The sequence below is a fragment of the Lactuca sativa genome, chromosome 2 (genome assembly GCF_002870075.4).
Source record: "Lactuca sativa cultivar Salinas chromosome 2, Lsat_Salinas_v11, whole genome shotgun sequence".
In the NCBI taxonomy this organism is placed as follows: Eukaryota; Viridiplantae; Streptophyta; class Magnoliopsida; order Asterales; family Asteraceae; genus Lactuca; species Lactuca sativa.
In genome coordinates this window covers 52,897,740-52,913,815 of record NC_056624.2, presented here as the reverse complement: position 1 = coordinate 52,913,815, position 16,076 = coordinate 52,897,740, and positions in this window count along the sequence as shown.

The following is a 16,076-nucleotide window of genomic DNA, read 5'->3' as shown; positions in this document are numbered from 1 at the left end:
GCATTATTTCATAACCTAATATAAAATCGAATACAAAAATATGTACATTCTAAGAATAATCAACATGGTAAAAAGTAGAATATAACACTTCAGAATACCTTAACTTAGAATATTTATGTCAGATCTTCATATATATATTAGTGTGTTTAATGTTATACCTTGTCGCTTATTTCAAGCTCTGATGAGGACATATCGGTTGAACTATCATTAACTTTCTTAGCTTTAGTATCAACAACATATTTTGCTCTTGATTTAGTAATTCTTGTCACTTGATTTGCATAAAAACATATACCATGCTTCAATTAGGAAAATAAATACAAGAAGATTCAGGCCACACATCATAAACTAAAATAATACATGGATTTGTTTTTTAAATACTTGACAAAAACTAGAATATTGACATTATAAAGCATAAACTACAATATAATAATAATCAAAATCATATAGACATTAACCTTACACAATAAAGTCATTGGTGTATGATTTAAATTTCACTTATCAAAGTAGGAAATAGAGCCTAGTTAACCAATAGAATAAGATCTGAAACCAAATTTATGAAGCATCATCTGACTTATCAAATAAGAATTCCTAGAATATTATATTATCAAGCACTAATTTACTAATCTTTTTTACCGAACCATCTATTTAATTAAGGAAATAACATCTGAAATCAAATTAAGACGTATTATATGACTTATCAAAATGGAATACCTAGAATATCAAGTTATCAAACACCATTATACCAAATTTTACTAAATCATCCATTTAATAAAAACATACATCTAAAATCAAATTATGAAGTACCATATGACTTATCAAAGCAAAATACCTAGAATATCAAGTTCTCAAACACTATTTACTATATCTTTACTAAATCATCCAATTAATCAAACAAAATAACATCATTAATCAAATTAGGTAGTTAGATATGACTTATCAAATCAGAATATGTGGAATATCAAGTTACCAAACAATTATTTACTAAATTTTCACTAGATAATAAGATAAATCAAACAAAATAACATTTGGAATCAAAATATATTTTAAATACCTCTAATATCTCAACATATTTTGCGAATAACTTCATTTAGGCATAATAGCATAACATGAATACTAGAATTATCAACATTGGAATTGTTAGCAATCAAGGATGAGTCAATGACATCTACTATTACCTGATGAGAAGAATCCACCCGTAACTAAGAAACATGAAAAGCAATACTAGTTGAAGGATTAGTAGAAATATGTATGCGATGAGGAGTTTTTTATTTCTTAAAATAACAACATTCTTATAACATTAAGTTATAATTTAAAAATATAACATAGCCTAAAATCAGAATATGACACATAATTTCAGAATATTTCACATTACTAGATTGTTAATCAAGTACTATCAGGACATTACATATTACCTCACAATAAGGTACAAAATATGTTGTTTCCAACAAAATCAGAATGTATAAAGTCATATATTACACATTACTTAACAAAAAGTTCAAAACAAGATGTTTCCAACAAAATCATAATGTCTAAAATCATATATTACGTATTACTTAAAAAAAGATTGAAAGCAATTTGTTTCTAACAAAATCATTGTATCTAAAATTAGAATATGACACATAATTCTAGAATGATTCACATAAGTTTATGGCATATCAAATATTATCATAATATTACACAGTACTCAACCAAGTGGATCAAAGCAAGTAGTTTCTAACAAAATCATAATGTCCAAAATACTTTTCCATAACTGATTGTTCATTGTTGACTTTATCTATTGAACCTTACAATTACATTTTCATTCAGCCTTTGTCTATAACTGAATCATTATTGGTTTCCAACAAGATCAAAATGTATAGCATATTCTTGATATTAAAACTACATCATTATATTTGTACTGTATCATCTAATTAAACAACTCAACACTTAACCTTAGATTATATTAATAAGAATACATAGAATATTAAAATGAAAAAACCATGTTTTACTAAATTTATACTAGAAGATAATTAGTGAACATAATACCTTAAATAACTTGTATATGGTCCGTATTGGAATTAGCTTGTTACTTTGTTTGAGAACTTTGCTTTTAATTCTTTATCCTCAACTCTGTCACTTCTTCGAAGCAGAGTAGATAAGGGTTAATATTGTTGTTTTGATTATAATCACTAGATGAAAATAGAAAAAAAATACAAGATCTTTTACTGGAAACAATTGTAATCGAAAACATATGTCGGAATACGGTTTTATCATGAACGAGATTAAATCAACTTCATTTGTAATATCATAATATTACATAGAAATATCGTAATACTACACAAAATTTTAGAATAGTCTGTATCAACACATAACTTAGTAAATAATATCACAATCTTACCAAACCAAAATGCCTACTTTATTAATGGATTGAACCCTATTTCAATCTATTTGTACTACCTCATCTAACTAATCAACATAACAACGTCTGGACATAAACTTTACTAAGCATAATACTTAAAATACTCAGATCTAAAATCCTATTTAAAAAGAATTTATACTAGAAGCTAACTAATCAAAAAAATACATGAAATAACTCTTTTATGATCTTCATCAGAATCATGTATTTCAATTGGAGATGATTTTTTTAGAGATTCATAATGAGATTTAATCAAGATTTGATTTGAGGTAGAATGAAGTCGTGATTTCATAATATGAATCGAAATCAGTTTTTAGGGCTTTTTTTTTACGTTTTTAATAGACTGTTTGGGAAATTTCTCTAGATTTAATCAAGAAAATTTCTGAAGAAACTTTTAATCAGAATCAAAGGTAATCATAAATGAAAATTTTAATTTTAATCGATGGACTTTTTTCAAAATCGAAGATGAATTAGAATGAAAGGAATTAATTGACAAAATTCAAGGGGATGCGAGTTCTAGGGTTTGAAAGAGAACTTTTTGTTTGAGGAAGAAAGATGTAAAACAGGATGCGACGTGATTCAGGTACCAGGTGACTAAAGCAATTTGACAAGAATAGCCCTCTGTGTCCATGAATTAATCTTCAACTTTGAAATAATTTCAAAATTGCCACAGTGTTCCACCAGCTTTTTTGTTTTAATCTCAGCCCTAAATTATTTATAGAGAGTGGTTCAGATCTTGTCTTCTTGTTTCACAAAATCTTATTGTCTCATATGAACCCAACCATATATATATATATATATATATATATATATATATATATATATATATATATATATATATATATATATATATATATATATATATATATACTAGTCGTCTACCCGCGCAAAGCGGCGGACGACGGATAATTTGTTTCGGAAATTAGCTCTTTTTGGTGCAAAAATGTTGACATATAAATATTTTTATTGCTCGGCTTTATGACAATGAAGTTGTTAGCCCATATGAAGTTGTTTGTGTATTATAGTTTTCATTTAACCAAGACTGGGTCTAGCTTTAAGGTGGGATGGTACGATGTAGGTGATTGTGAATGGTTGTAGATGGAAGGAAGTCGTTGGTAATATTAGGGCCAAGGGTGTGATGTAATCTGATAGACGATGATGGATGCTTGATGGCTAAGGTATGGTAGTGACTATTGAATTGCTACGGCGATGCTATATATAGGAGATGGCTCGGCCAGAATCGAGAGATATTTGTCGTGATCTCGGGAGACTTAAATTAGGTTTATGAGACGGGTTGGGTCAAAAGCAACCAAGATCATAGAAGTCAATGTAACTCTGTGAGACATGGTCAAAACCATGGAAAGGATAAGATTTTAAAGATATGTGATTTAATATTTTAATATTATTTTATTAATGTTTAGTTGTACTATTAGCTTAATAGTTTGGTCGTCTTAAAAAAATAATATTATTATATTGAATTTATTTTAATAAATAGTTAGATTTCTTTTATAAGATAGTAAAGATATATGTTCTTCTCTTCAACTACTTTTTTATCGTAGACAAGATTTGAATAATTAGTCGTTTTAATGTAATACACATATCAATCATCTTGGTACCACTACACCAAAAACTATTTGGCATCCTTCTTCTGTTCGTTAAATGTTAAACAAACAATAACGGTTATTAAGAGAAACAAAAGTGTTAAAATGTTAAACAAACAATAACGGTTATTAAGAGAAAAATAAGTAACCATAGGAAGAGTATTTTTTATCTACACAAAGATATATTAAAGTATCTTCGACGATAACCTTTTCAAAAGTGTTTTTTAATTTTGAAATAGGTTTTGAAAAGTTTTCTTATTATTAAAGAATGAAATTTTTTTCTAAAAATCACTCTAAACATTTATTACCCACTAACTTTTCAATTTTATTTCTTATATTTATACATTTGATCCTTATATTAATTAACATTATATTGTATACGGTCAATGATATTTAGATATTATAGATTTTTTATTAATTTATCAAATGGTTTAATAAAAACATATGTAACATTTCGATTTACAGATACTTACCTTATAAACCCTTAGCATGTGAATTGTTTGCAAATTGGTCTTCAGTGACATTATTGTAATTTCGAATCCTGCGTGAGTACGTTGGGCGTACGTTAGTCCACTGGGTGATGCGACATTAGAGGAGAATGGGAACGTCGAGTCAGCCATGTTGGATGCGAACACTATGTTGGATGGACCGGGTGCGATTGATCGCAAGCTGTCGCAAATCTTGGCATGTTATAAACCGTCAGATGTTCGTTACGATTTGACTATTGGTTCAAGGGGAGATGTTATTTTTGTGGCTGGATGCGAATGGAAACCACGTTGCAAACGACACATCGAATGTGAATGTAACATCCCAATCCACTGGTATTAAAATTAAAATCTTTAATCATGTTTTTCCTTGGCAACTCGACGAGTTGGAAGGCCTTAACTCGTCGTGTTGAGGTAATTTGGCCGCGGATATTAATGGACCAACTCGACGAGTTGGTAGCTGATTATGAAACCTTAATTTTTAGGGTGTTGCACCCTATTTAAAGGCCTTAAGCCCCTTGGCTGGCCTCCTTACCAGCCTTCTCTGTCTAGAAACCCTAATTTCTGTGCATCATCTTTCAAATTTGAATGTGTGAGCTTGGAGAGTTGACATTTGTTGTTCTCTTAAAGGAGCTTGAAGTTTGAGGAGTCTAGATTGAAGGGAAGGTTATAGATCCAGAACCTCTTCACGTGTTGTAGTCCTTTTGAGGTATAAAGACGAAACCTTGCTACCTTATTTCTTAGATCTATTCGTTGAAAGTTTATTGTGGTATTTGGCTCATTTTTGGATTGTTCATGGGGTTGAGCATTTTTTGCATTGTCACTTTAGATCTAGCCATTATGTAGCCTTATTTGGCTTAAAGTTGCAAGCTTTATTAGGTTGTGCGCCTCATTCATGTATTAAGTTTTTTATTAATCCTTTTCTTGAGTGCTAGAGCCTCTATGTGGCATGCATGAACATAAAGTTGGTAACTTTACGTGGGTTTCCAGCTCTTGGGTACCAGATCTATATATCTTAAAGAATTAGACTCGATAAAAGGGTTTTCATGTGTTAAGCTGTGAAAACTCGGTGAGTTTTTTAGCCAACTTGGCGAGTTGGGTCAACATGGACTATTGACTTTGACTTTGACCGTGGTTGACCAAGTTTGAATTTTGAGGGCATTTTGGGTATTTCATGGTTTTGATGGAATTGGTCACATTGTGGTTGTAGGCATTTGAGTCAGGAGCCGAGATTCAAAGTTTGTTCTTGTCAGTTCAACACTACTTGTGATATGAGTTTTCCTCAATTGTCACACCCCCAAAACCGATGAACGGCGGAAACGTTCTGGGGTGGAGGACGTCATGTACAATATCACAACAATGCAAAGTAGTAAACAAGCAACAACATCATCCATTGCATTAATAATATAATTTCATACAAGTGTGTTCTGTAAAGTTATGTAGATACCAAAAATATACATCAAAAATAAAAGAGGAGTCTTGAACGAGCTCCAACTTCTCAAAACCTGGCACCTGTACCTGTCTACTGGTGACCTGAGAATACAAGTTATTTTGAAAGAGTTTATCAGCTTTAAAGCTGGTGAGATCATAAGTATATTAGTGTCTGTGTTTGTATGAAAGCATTTGTAAGATGTTTGTAGGATGTGCCGAATAAGTTTTGTGAAGTTTGTATTTGTTTGAACTCTCCTAGAAAACCCAATGTTTTCTACTAAAAGTAGCCTTCTACCAAGGCATCTAGTATCTGTGTGTGTTTCTCATGTAAGAGTGTGTATTTTCCCAATTTCCGACTATCATTAACCAAAAATATAGTTTTTACATTTCCATGCATCGTGTGCATGTTCACGAAGTGAATGTAATGGGAATAATATTATAGTACTGTAGTGCTGTATTAAGTAACTACTGCTGTACTAACTACCTTAAGTTAATTGTAAATTTTAAGGTAACATGTGATCGGCGTGTATCTTGCTACCGACTCAATAGTAAAACGACAATGTAAGATGCCGTAAAAATGACGTTTGGCACCCGTAGACTTGCAAGTCCCACTGTAGCGAGCACCAAGGTGTAAGATAGTCAATCCAGTATAGATCTATACACAAACTCATACGCTCCCCAATTAAGGAGATTCTGATACAAAAACAGTCATGGCAGGTAGTGCCATGCCCTGTTTAATGGCTCACATAACTATGTTAATGTATATGTAATGTATAGTTGTGCTAGCTGTATTGTGTGTTCTTTCTCTGTCTAGCATGTATGTTTGTTTCTCATCATAGTGTTTATAGTTTGTTTCTCATCATAGTGTTAACATGTATGTATACCCTTGCTACCCAAGGGAATTTTATCTCTTGACTCATGTATGAACTGACTCATTGTATGTTTCATTGTTCTAGTACTAGCATTAGTATCTTCCTAAACTACTCCTATAGTAGTTTACTAGCAATGTATGAACATGTTTCAATACCTTTGCTACCCAAAGGTATGGATTTGAATGAATGAACTTTTATGACTATATATGTATACAAGATATACAATTAATATTTAAACTACCTTTGGACGGATAACCGATGCCTTAAAGCCACATCCAAACAAGGAAAAGGAATTAAAACAAGCTAGCCTTCCTAATGTCACACCCCGAAAACCGAAGGCGGAAACATTTCCGGGGTTGACTCCACGTTGAGTATCAAATCCAATGTACATAGTAAGTAAAGTGAAACAAACATTACATTACATATTAAAAGTTTTACAATTTGTTTCAAAAGACACAGTTTATACAGTTGTGATACATAATATAGATATAAACAAAATGAACGAGCCTTGCACGCACACGATCCTGAACCAAGTAATTCTTCGGGTACCTGTACTATCGTTGACCTGAGAACACAAGCAGTTTGAAAATCAGCATAACGCTGGTGAGTTCATAAGTAGTTTTGTTTTGTGAAAATGTTTATGTTTCCTTTCTGTTTCTGAAAATGTAACACATGCCAAGAAAATCCCATATTTTCTTAAAAGTTGGTTGTTGCATCATAAAAGTAAAGTATAGTTTGATTATCCCATTTCATTGTTCTATTTCTTTTATGTATCTGTGTAATCCCAGGAAAGTCCTATACTTTCCTGAATTGCTAGTTAATGTAAAAGATGTAATGTTATACAATTAGTTACACTTTACTGGTTATATATATGTTACCCAGGAATGCCCCATGCTTTCCTGTATGTTAGTTTTCAATGTGAAAGATGTATGCTGTTAAACTTGGTTATGTACAAGGTTTTCCCAGGAAGGTCCCATACCTTCCTGAATGTTGGTTATCATATGTAAAGATGTAAAAGATGTAAACTGAATCCTGGTTATCTGAAAAATGTAGTATGTGGTTCATTATTACTATAAGTAAATCTCTGTTATCCTAGTTGCGAGTTCCATAACCATACTAAAGACTGAACCTGTGGCAATAAGTAGTCCACAGCCTTGTGGCAATAAGTAGTCCACAATCCTTATGACTTTCGTCACCCTTGAACCATTTTGGTTCGGCTGTAGCTAGCAGCCAGGTGTGGGGTAGTCAGCCCCGTATAGATCTATACACTCAAGTCACGTTCTCTAAATTCCAGAGATTCTGGTTATGGGTGTAGTCCTCCACTCGCGTATCTCTGTGGAGTGTTTGCCGAGGACGTGTCTCCAATCATATGGAATAACAAATTTACTAGTAATAATAGGAAAATCCTCCATTCGCGTATCTCTGTGGAATGTTACCGAGGACAAAACAGTGTACGAATTATATCATTCATGTGTTATAATGTCATGCTTTTAACTGATAAATTGTGGAAACCATTTGTGAAATATATAAAACATAACCGTTTATAAACTCATTTCACAAATAATTATTTAAGTGATCTGTATATTCTACTAGTTATCAGTTGTGTGATCAATATTAAAAGCATATGAAATGTGAAACACACACACATGAAAATACGTTTTGAGTACAAGAAACCCCTTGTACTTTTCTTGTGTTCCCCCCCCCCTAAAAACAGTGAAAAACAGTGAAAAAGGGTAGGGGTATGAACTCACCGGACTCGGGAATGTGTCGGTTTTGGATACTAGACGTTGATTCGGGGATTGTTTACTCGCGATGTCCCTATGTAAAATGAAATAATGTCCATATATATACAAGTAGGGATACATTCACTAATCATATGGAACATTACACTCCAACGAGGTTAAACACCTCAAAATGAGCGTTTGGAGTGACCCGGGTGATATCTTCGGACTTGTAATGGCACTAGGGACTTGGGAATTGAGCTTGCTCTCCATAAGTAAACATTTAAATGAGTTTACAACCACAAAACACACCCACACATGAGTTTACGGCCGTAAACTCATGTTGGTGTGATTTTGATGGTTTAAGGGCTTAAATGGACATGGGGATTGCTAGAATGGATTATCTAAAATGCCTTGGGACACTTGGAATGAATTTACAACATTTAAACATGAGTTTACGGCCACACTCTTAGAGTTTACGGCCGTAAACTCACTCATGGCTAAGAATGGTTAATTTGAACTATATGGGACAATCACATGTGATTCTAACTAATTTTCTAAGCATTGTTATGAATTTAGGTTACCATTTAACAAACTTTTAGGAGTTTATGGCCTAGAGGCATGTTCTATGGCCGTAAACTCTCCTTATGCTCTTGAAAAATTAGTTTTTGATGTTTAAAACACTCACATGCAATTCTAGAAAATTTTCCAAGTTTTTAGGGTGGTTTAAGACATCATTAGCCACACTTATAGGAGTTTACGGCCTAGGAGGAGTTCTTTGGCCGTAAACTCACTTATGTAGGGTATATGTTGTGTTTAAGGTCTCCAAATCATTTTTAGATGTATCTAGGATTTACCACAAGGCCATTGGTTGAGTTTCAAAGCATTTAGACATGTTTAAAGGCACTAAATCCCCATTAAAGAGGAGCTTACAGCCCAAGAACATACCTTGGCCGTAAACTCTCTTTTTTCCCTCATAATTCATGTTTTAATTGTTTTAAGTCTAGATTTGCAAGCCTTATAGTCATATCTAAGTCCCAACTTTGATTTGGAAGGGTAATTTGGCTTAAAAACCCCATTTAATGGAGTTTACGGCCGAAGCTTGCTCCTTGGCCGTAAACTCATGTTCTTGGTCCCAAAACTCAATTAATTCATCAATTTGAAGGCTAAAGATGTTGAATAACATGCTAGGGAGGTTACCTTAAAGATTTGAAGCCTTAAACTTGAGATTTGGACCTTAATTCTAGCTTGAGGAGAGAGGTTGTGAGAGTTTAGTGAGAAATTGGCCAAAGGCTTCAAATGAAGTCTTAAAACACTTTATATAGTGTTCGGGAATTGGACACGACGGAATTCTACCCGATACCGACGTTAAGTGGGGCTTTTGGTCGTACCCGACCAAATTGTCGTGACTCGATATGGCCGATTCTATAATTATTCCGATCACTAAAGTGGGGTGTTAAAATGATTTTTAAACGTACTAAGACACCCATTAAGTCATTTTAGGTCAATATAAACTAATGACTTAATAAAATGGCAAAATTGGAAACGAATTTGAAAATGACGTCTGGTTGATCGGATTGGATTACAAGTTGTGGTACAAGAAGTGACATGAAATTTCGGGTTGCTACACCTAAGTCCTTTAAACATTTCTTATATAACTATACATATATAGGCAGACATTTGACAATATATATGTATAAAAGAGTTTAAGTAAAAGTATTTGACAAGTAAAAGAGTTTGTAAAACAGTTTGAAGTAAAACAGTTTGGTAAGCAGTTTAACAAGTAATAAAACCACTTGTTTGGTAGTTATTAATCACATGTGATTGATATAATAACTATAATTGTTCAACTTGTATTCCCCCGCCCCCTCATAAAAGCATTTAAAAACATATAAAAGATTAATTAAGGGGTATGAACTCACCTGTAGTGAGTGGTTTGGATGAACAGATTGTATAGGATGATAGGTGTCAAGTGAAGGCTTGAACACACACGTGGATCCTATTTAACATATAATGATACATATATGAATATAATTAGTCTTTAAAGCAACAAATTATTGAATTGGGACCACCTTAGGGACTAGTAAACACTTATATTGAAGTGTTATAGCCATATATGATTGTATGAAAGGGTATATGGCCATACAAGGGAGTGTATGGTCAAAACACACACTTTTTGTGTGTGTGCGGCCAGTGTGTGCGGCCACACTTGGTGTGTGCGGTTGGGTGTGCGGCCATACATGGTGTGTGCGGCCGTACACCTAGTGTTCTTAGTGTTCTTGGTGTTCTTGGTGTAAGATGTTACCTGTTATGAAGATCCTCAAGGAGATTTGGATGATACTTGAGAGAATTTTCGGGTCCTAGCTTTGTGGAAGTGTAGAAAGTGTTCCAAATGGCTAAGTGTTCTATATATAGGGCGAGTGTACGGTTGGGATGGGTGTGTGGCCGCACATACCTTGTGTTGGTGTGATTGCCTCAAATGCAAGGTGATACACCCACAATACTTATCCTACGACTCCTACCCTGCTTATATTAGGCTTTAAACACTCTATTTGACTCCAAACAGTGCTAGAAAATAGCAAAAACGAGTTTAACTTTGATAAGAAATGAAGAATGTAAGCTAGAAATTTTCGGGTTGTCACATCAGTGTGCTTACAGGTCCAAGGCACCAAGGTCGTCCATTTGGATTGTTATCTTGGTTATCGTATTATTGAGTACTGTAGTAAACGACTAAATCTGAATCCTCATATATAGGATGATGCTATGCTTATTGATCTGTATGATCTGTACTTACCTATTGATTGATTATGCGTTTAAGAGTTATGTATATGTCGACATGTGTGTGTGTGTGTGGTTGGGTTGAGGCAGTCCTGCTTTGTGCTAAATGCCAACAGAACCAGGGCGGTCTGGATAAACTGAAGGACTGCGAGGCGGACCAGTCATGCCGAAGGCCCAAAGAACGGCCTAGACAGGCTGTAGGCCTAGTGTGGTGGTCCAGACATGTTGAAGGTTCTATATGCGTGTCACACTCCCAGCCGGTGGCGGAAAGAAAGGGTGGTGTACGTCATTCCTTGTATCACAGTTGTATAACATATATTGACCAGTACAAAAGAATTATTATAAACTACATACCTTTATTGATAATAGAAAGTTCAATTATTATTCCAGCTTATCAAGTTCCTGAAAACACATGCATTTTGAAGATACGTCAACATAAAGTTGGTGAGTTCACAGGTTTTGACTCAAAGTAAAAATAGTACTTTTCCCAAGTTCGAAAAGTATAGAACATGGTTTGAAAATATCATTTTGACTCATACTTGTTTCTAACATATAGTATATATATCCTAGGTATAATGGTTTACTTAGTAGCATACGTATAAGTTTCATATACTATGAATATAAGTGTTTGTAATCCCATACAAATGAAGGTTACTATGTATAAATATTATTTCAATTCTATACGAGTAAAAATTGCTACGTATAAATCTTATTTCAATTTTATATGAGTATAAACCGCTACGTATAAATCTTATTTCAATTCTATACGAGTATGTGTGCTAGGTATAATTGTCTACTTAATGAACAAGTAGTATACCTACAAGTTTCTTGTACCTAGAGTATAAGTGTTTGGGAAACTTATACTTCAAATTCATACCTGTATATCAACAAAGTATAATGCTTCTAAAGTTGTGCTACCATGAGTCTGTAACCACTGCTAATACGATGCCACTACCTATGAATGGTGCTACAAGTGTTGTACCTTAACACTAGATTTACGTATGCTTCATCGATGTTGGAGTTGAATAAATTAGGCACGTTTGTGACCCGAAAAATGTTGGGTTGTAGCTAGCAACCACCTGTGGGGTGTCAACCCGCATAGATCTTCACACAACTTCCTCATTGTAACAATGAGGAAGTTTGTCACCCGTAAAACGTTGGGCAGTAGCTAGCAACCACGGGTGGGGTGTTAATCCACATAATTCTATACACACAACTTCCTCGCTCGTACGAGATTAGCGGTTACAATCAGAGGATTTCCACTAAGATTTCCAATCTTGGTTGATGAAAAAAATGGCTCATGTAGAATTTGTTGACCTCATACGGTTCTAATAGTGAAAGCATATCCATGTCTAAAACTCTAAGTTACTAGACTATGCTTTAAACGTTACTCCTAATTACTCTAATACTTAGGAAGTACAACATCTATATATTGAAGTAAAACTAGGTTTTATCTAACATAACACCAATAATAACAACATACTTAGCAAGCAAACACACACACACACACACACACACACACATATATATATATATATATATATATATATATAGGGTTAGGTTATTGTGTTATAACTATCTATTGTGTGCCTGTAGGATTGATTCTGGACCAATCATTTTAGTTATTTTAAGTAGATAATTAAATAATTAATGCATATTACATGTTGAAGATATAATGAGTATTAATTATATCTTCAACATTTAATATGCATTAAGGCTGTGTTTGGCGCGCCACAACTAGTTGACAAGCTAGCTTATTTTTCAAGCTTTTTTATGTTGACGTGTTTGGCAAGCCAAAAAGTAGCTTATAAGCTAGTGTTTTAAAAAGCTACTTAGACTAGCTTTTTAGGATCTTTTTAAATTTTTTCCAAATATACCCCTTAATTAATTATAGAAACACGTTCTCTTAAATGCCCCTCTTATGTAATTTTATATATTTCGGCTAGCTTTTTAGCTAGTTTTACCAAACATTATTTTTTATCAGCTAGTTTTTCAGTTATTGGCTAGCTTTTTATTTAACAGCTAGCTTTTCAGCTATCAGCTAACTTTTCAGCTAGTACGCCAAACATAGCCTAATTACTTTCTTAAAATGACTAAAATGATTGGTCCAGAATAAATCTTACATGCAAACAATAGATAGTAAAAACATTTAAACCTAACTCTCTCTCTCTCTCTCTGTATATATATATATATATATATATATATATATATATATATATATATATATATATATATATATATATATATAACTCTCGAGTATAACTCCAGGGCTATATCACACATAATATATATAACTCTCAAGTGTAACTTTGGGGTTACATTAGTATAATCTATAATAACAACATGCTAACTAGTTTAAGTTAGTTTTATGATTTAGATATATATTAGATATATTCTAAGTATATATGACACAAAACAACTATATCCTATTTAATATAACTATCTATGTTGATATGAATATACTATCATATAAACTTAACGTTAACTTGTGTACAATATTTAACATGTATTTTCCCCCGAAAGCATTAAAAAGTGGGGTCGTGAAAATTACCCTAGTAGCGTGATCTATAGAATTTAAACGGTTAGAGGCTCATCATTGTCAGGATTGAGAAGGGAAATGGCCTTCAAAAATCGAGGGAAAGAAAAGTAGAAGGTGTAAGGAATGAAAGTGTCTTGATCGCTATTTATAGGCTGTTCTGGGCCCATTCACATCGTCACATACCTATGGTCACGTCGTGAACTTCAATGAGTCATCCCATAGCCTTACCACGTGTTTTCTAGCCTCGATTAGTGTCCTTAACTAATTTCACGTTGTGGACTTAATGTTCACGTCATGGACTTAAGGTGGCTAGGGTTTCTGCCACGTATCATGCCCTTAGACAGCTACATCTTCGAAAGATCATAACTTTTGCATACAAGCTCCATTTTTGACGTTCTTTATTTCCACGTGTAGGTATTTCCATGTACTACAACTTTATTTTTGACTCTGATAGCTATTTCTTTGTCTATTTTAAATTCATCTTATTATAGAGATTTATAATGTTATAGTTTATCGTAACTTCTTCATGCGAAGTCATATTTAAATGTTCTATATATTTTTTGAATCACATGGGCATGTACATTGATTAATACCATAAGGTATGTACGAAAATTCGTATTTATATTAGAATTTTCCATGAACTAAAAAGTAAGTTTATTATATTATAATCATATGCGATTGTTGTTGACCCGTTTCGACTGGTATGCCATTCCACTTCCTCCCATTAAAGTAATTTCGTACCAAAATTATCTTGTACCAGATACCACTGAAGGCTCCTGGATAGCTTCTTTGCTTCTGATTTCGAATGCCTTGTCGTGGCCTAAACCTTCATGACTCCTTAACATTGGAAATTCCCTCCGAAAGTGTCCAATCTCGCCACACTCATAACACATTATTTCTCCACCAAAGTTTGTTCCAGTATTTGCTCCTTGATTTACTGTTGCAGGTGTTATGTAGTAGTTGATGGTATGTACATGTTTGTTACAATGAGTGCACCATAAACAATTACCTAGGTGATGCCGATTACACTGAGTGCACCATAGGAGTTTCCCCTCATACTTCCTTGGTTGTGTGGGTATTGCTGCCGTGGCTGCATAATTAGTTGCCAGATCTTGTCTCTTCTTGAATGATTGTTTGGGATCTTCTTAATCCTCATCCATGTTGGTATGGATTTACGAGTTGTGCGTTTTATCTTGGGTCCTCTTGGAAAGTGACGATAAAGGGTATTCAGTGGGGGTAGGGAAGATGCAACTGATTCTGTATCTACCATAGGCTCGCTTTCTTCCATTGGTTTGCTCTCTTCCAGTTCATTGGAAAGTAAAGGTGCTCCATCGTGGGAGGGTATTGTATGGAAGATAGTTGGAATCATAGGGTAGTAAGGATCATCTGGCATAAGAGGGGATATAATCTCTTGTTCGTCATCCTTATCCTCTAAGATTATCCATTCTCAGGAATGAGCGAGGTCGAATTCCTAGTTTGTATCACTATGTGTTTTAGTCAATCAAATATTACTTCCAAATTAAACAGTCCATATGATTTGATCATAATAAAATATAGTTGCACACCTACACCAAGTTGTGATAGGATCTACGCACATATAAACTTTAGTTGGAATATTTGATCTAAATCCTTGACATCAATAGCATTCCGAGTATTTAGGTGTATTCTTATTGAGAGCTTGAGTCTTTATATATAACTCTATATTTCTTATTTGTTGTATTCACGCTGTTGAAAGAAAAACTTGAGACATACTTGAACAAACGTTAGAACAAGTATAGTGATGGGTTTTATACAAACAATCCTATGTGTGCATGCAACCCTAGATTTGGATCTATGTTTTCACTATTTGATACACGACATTATGAACACATGAATAAAACCCTAATGTGGCATGCTATTTTTGAAAATCACATAGAAGGTTAGATCACATACCTCTTGTTGTTATATTGCAATAGCAACTTAAACCTTCAAACCCTAAGTCTTGAAAGCAAGCACCACAAGTGTAGTGCCTCTAATGGCTCACAAACACCACAAGCAATTGGAGAGGCTATAGAGAGAATGGAGGAGGTAGAAATCGTCCTTGGGAGCTCTTGGAAGCAAATGGACGATTTCTCAAGGCCAAGGGGTCTTTATATAGGGTTGAGATTAGGGTTTCAGTCCTTATCCTTATCTAGTTGCTTGCCCACCAAGCAATCATAAGATACGCCTTGAAAAGCCCTTATCTCTTGGACCTTGGACGATTTCAAGGATATCC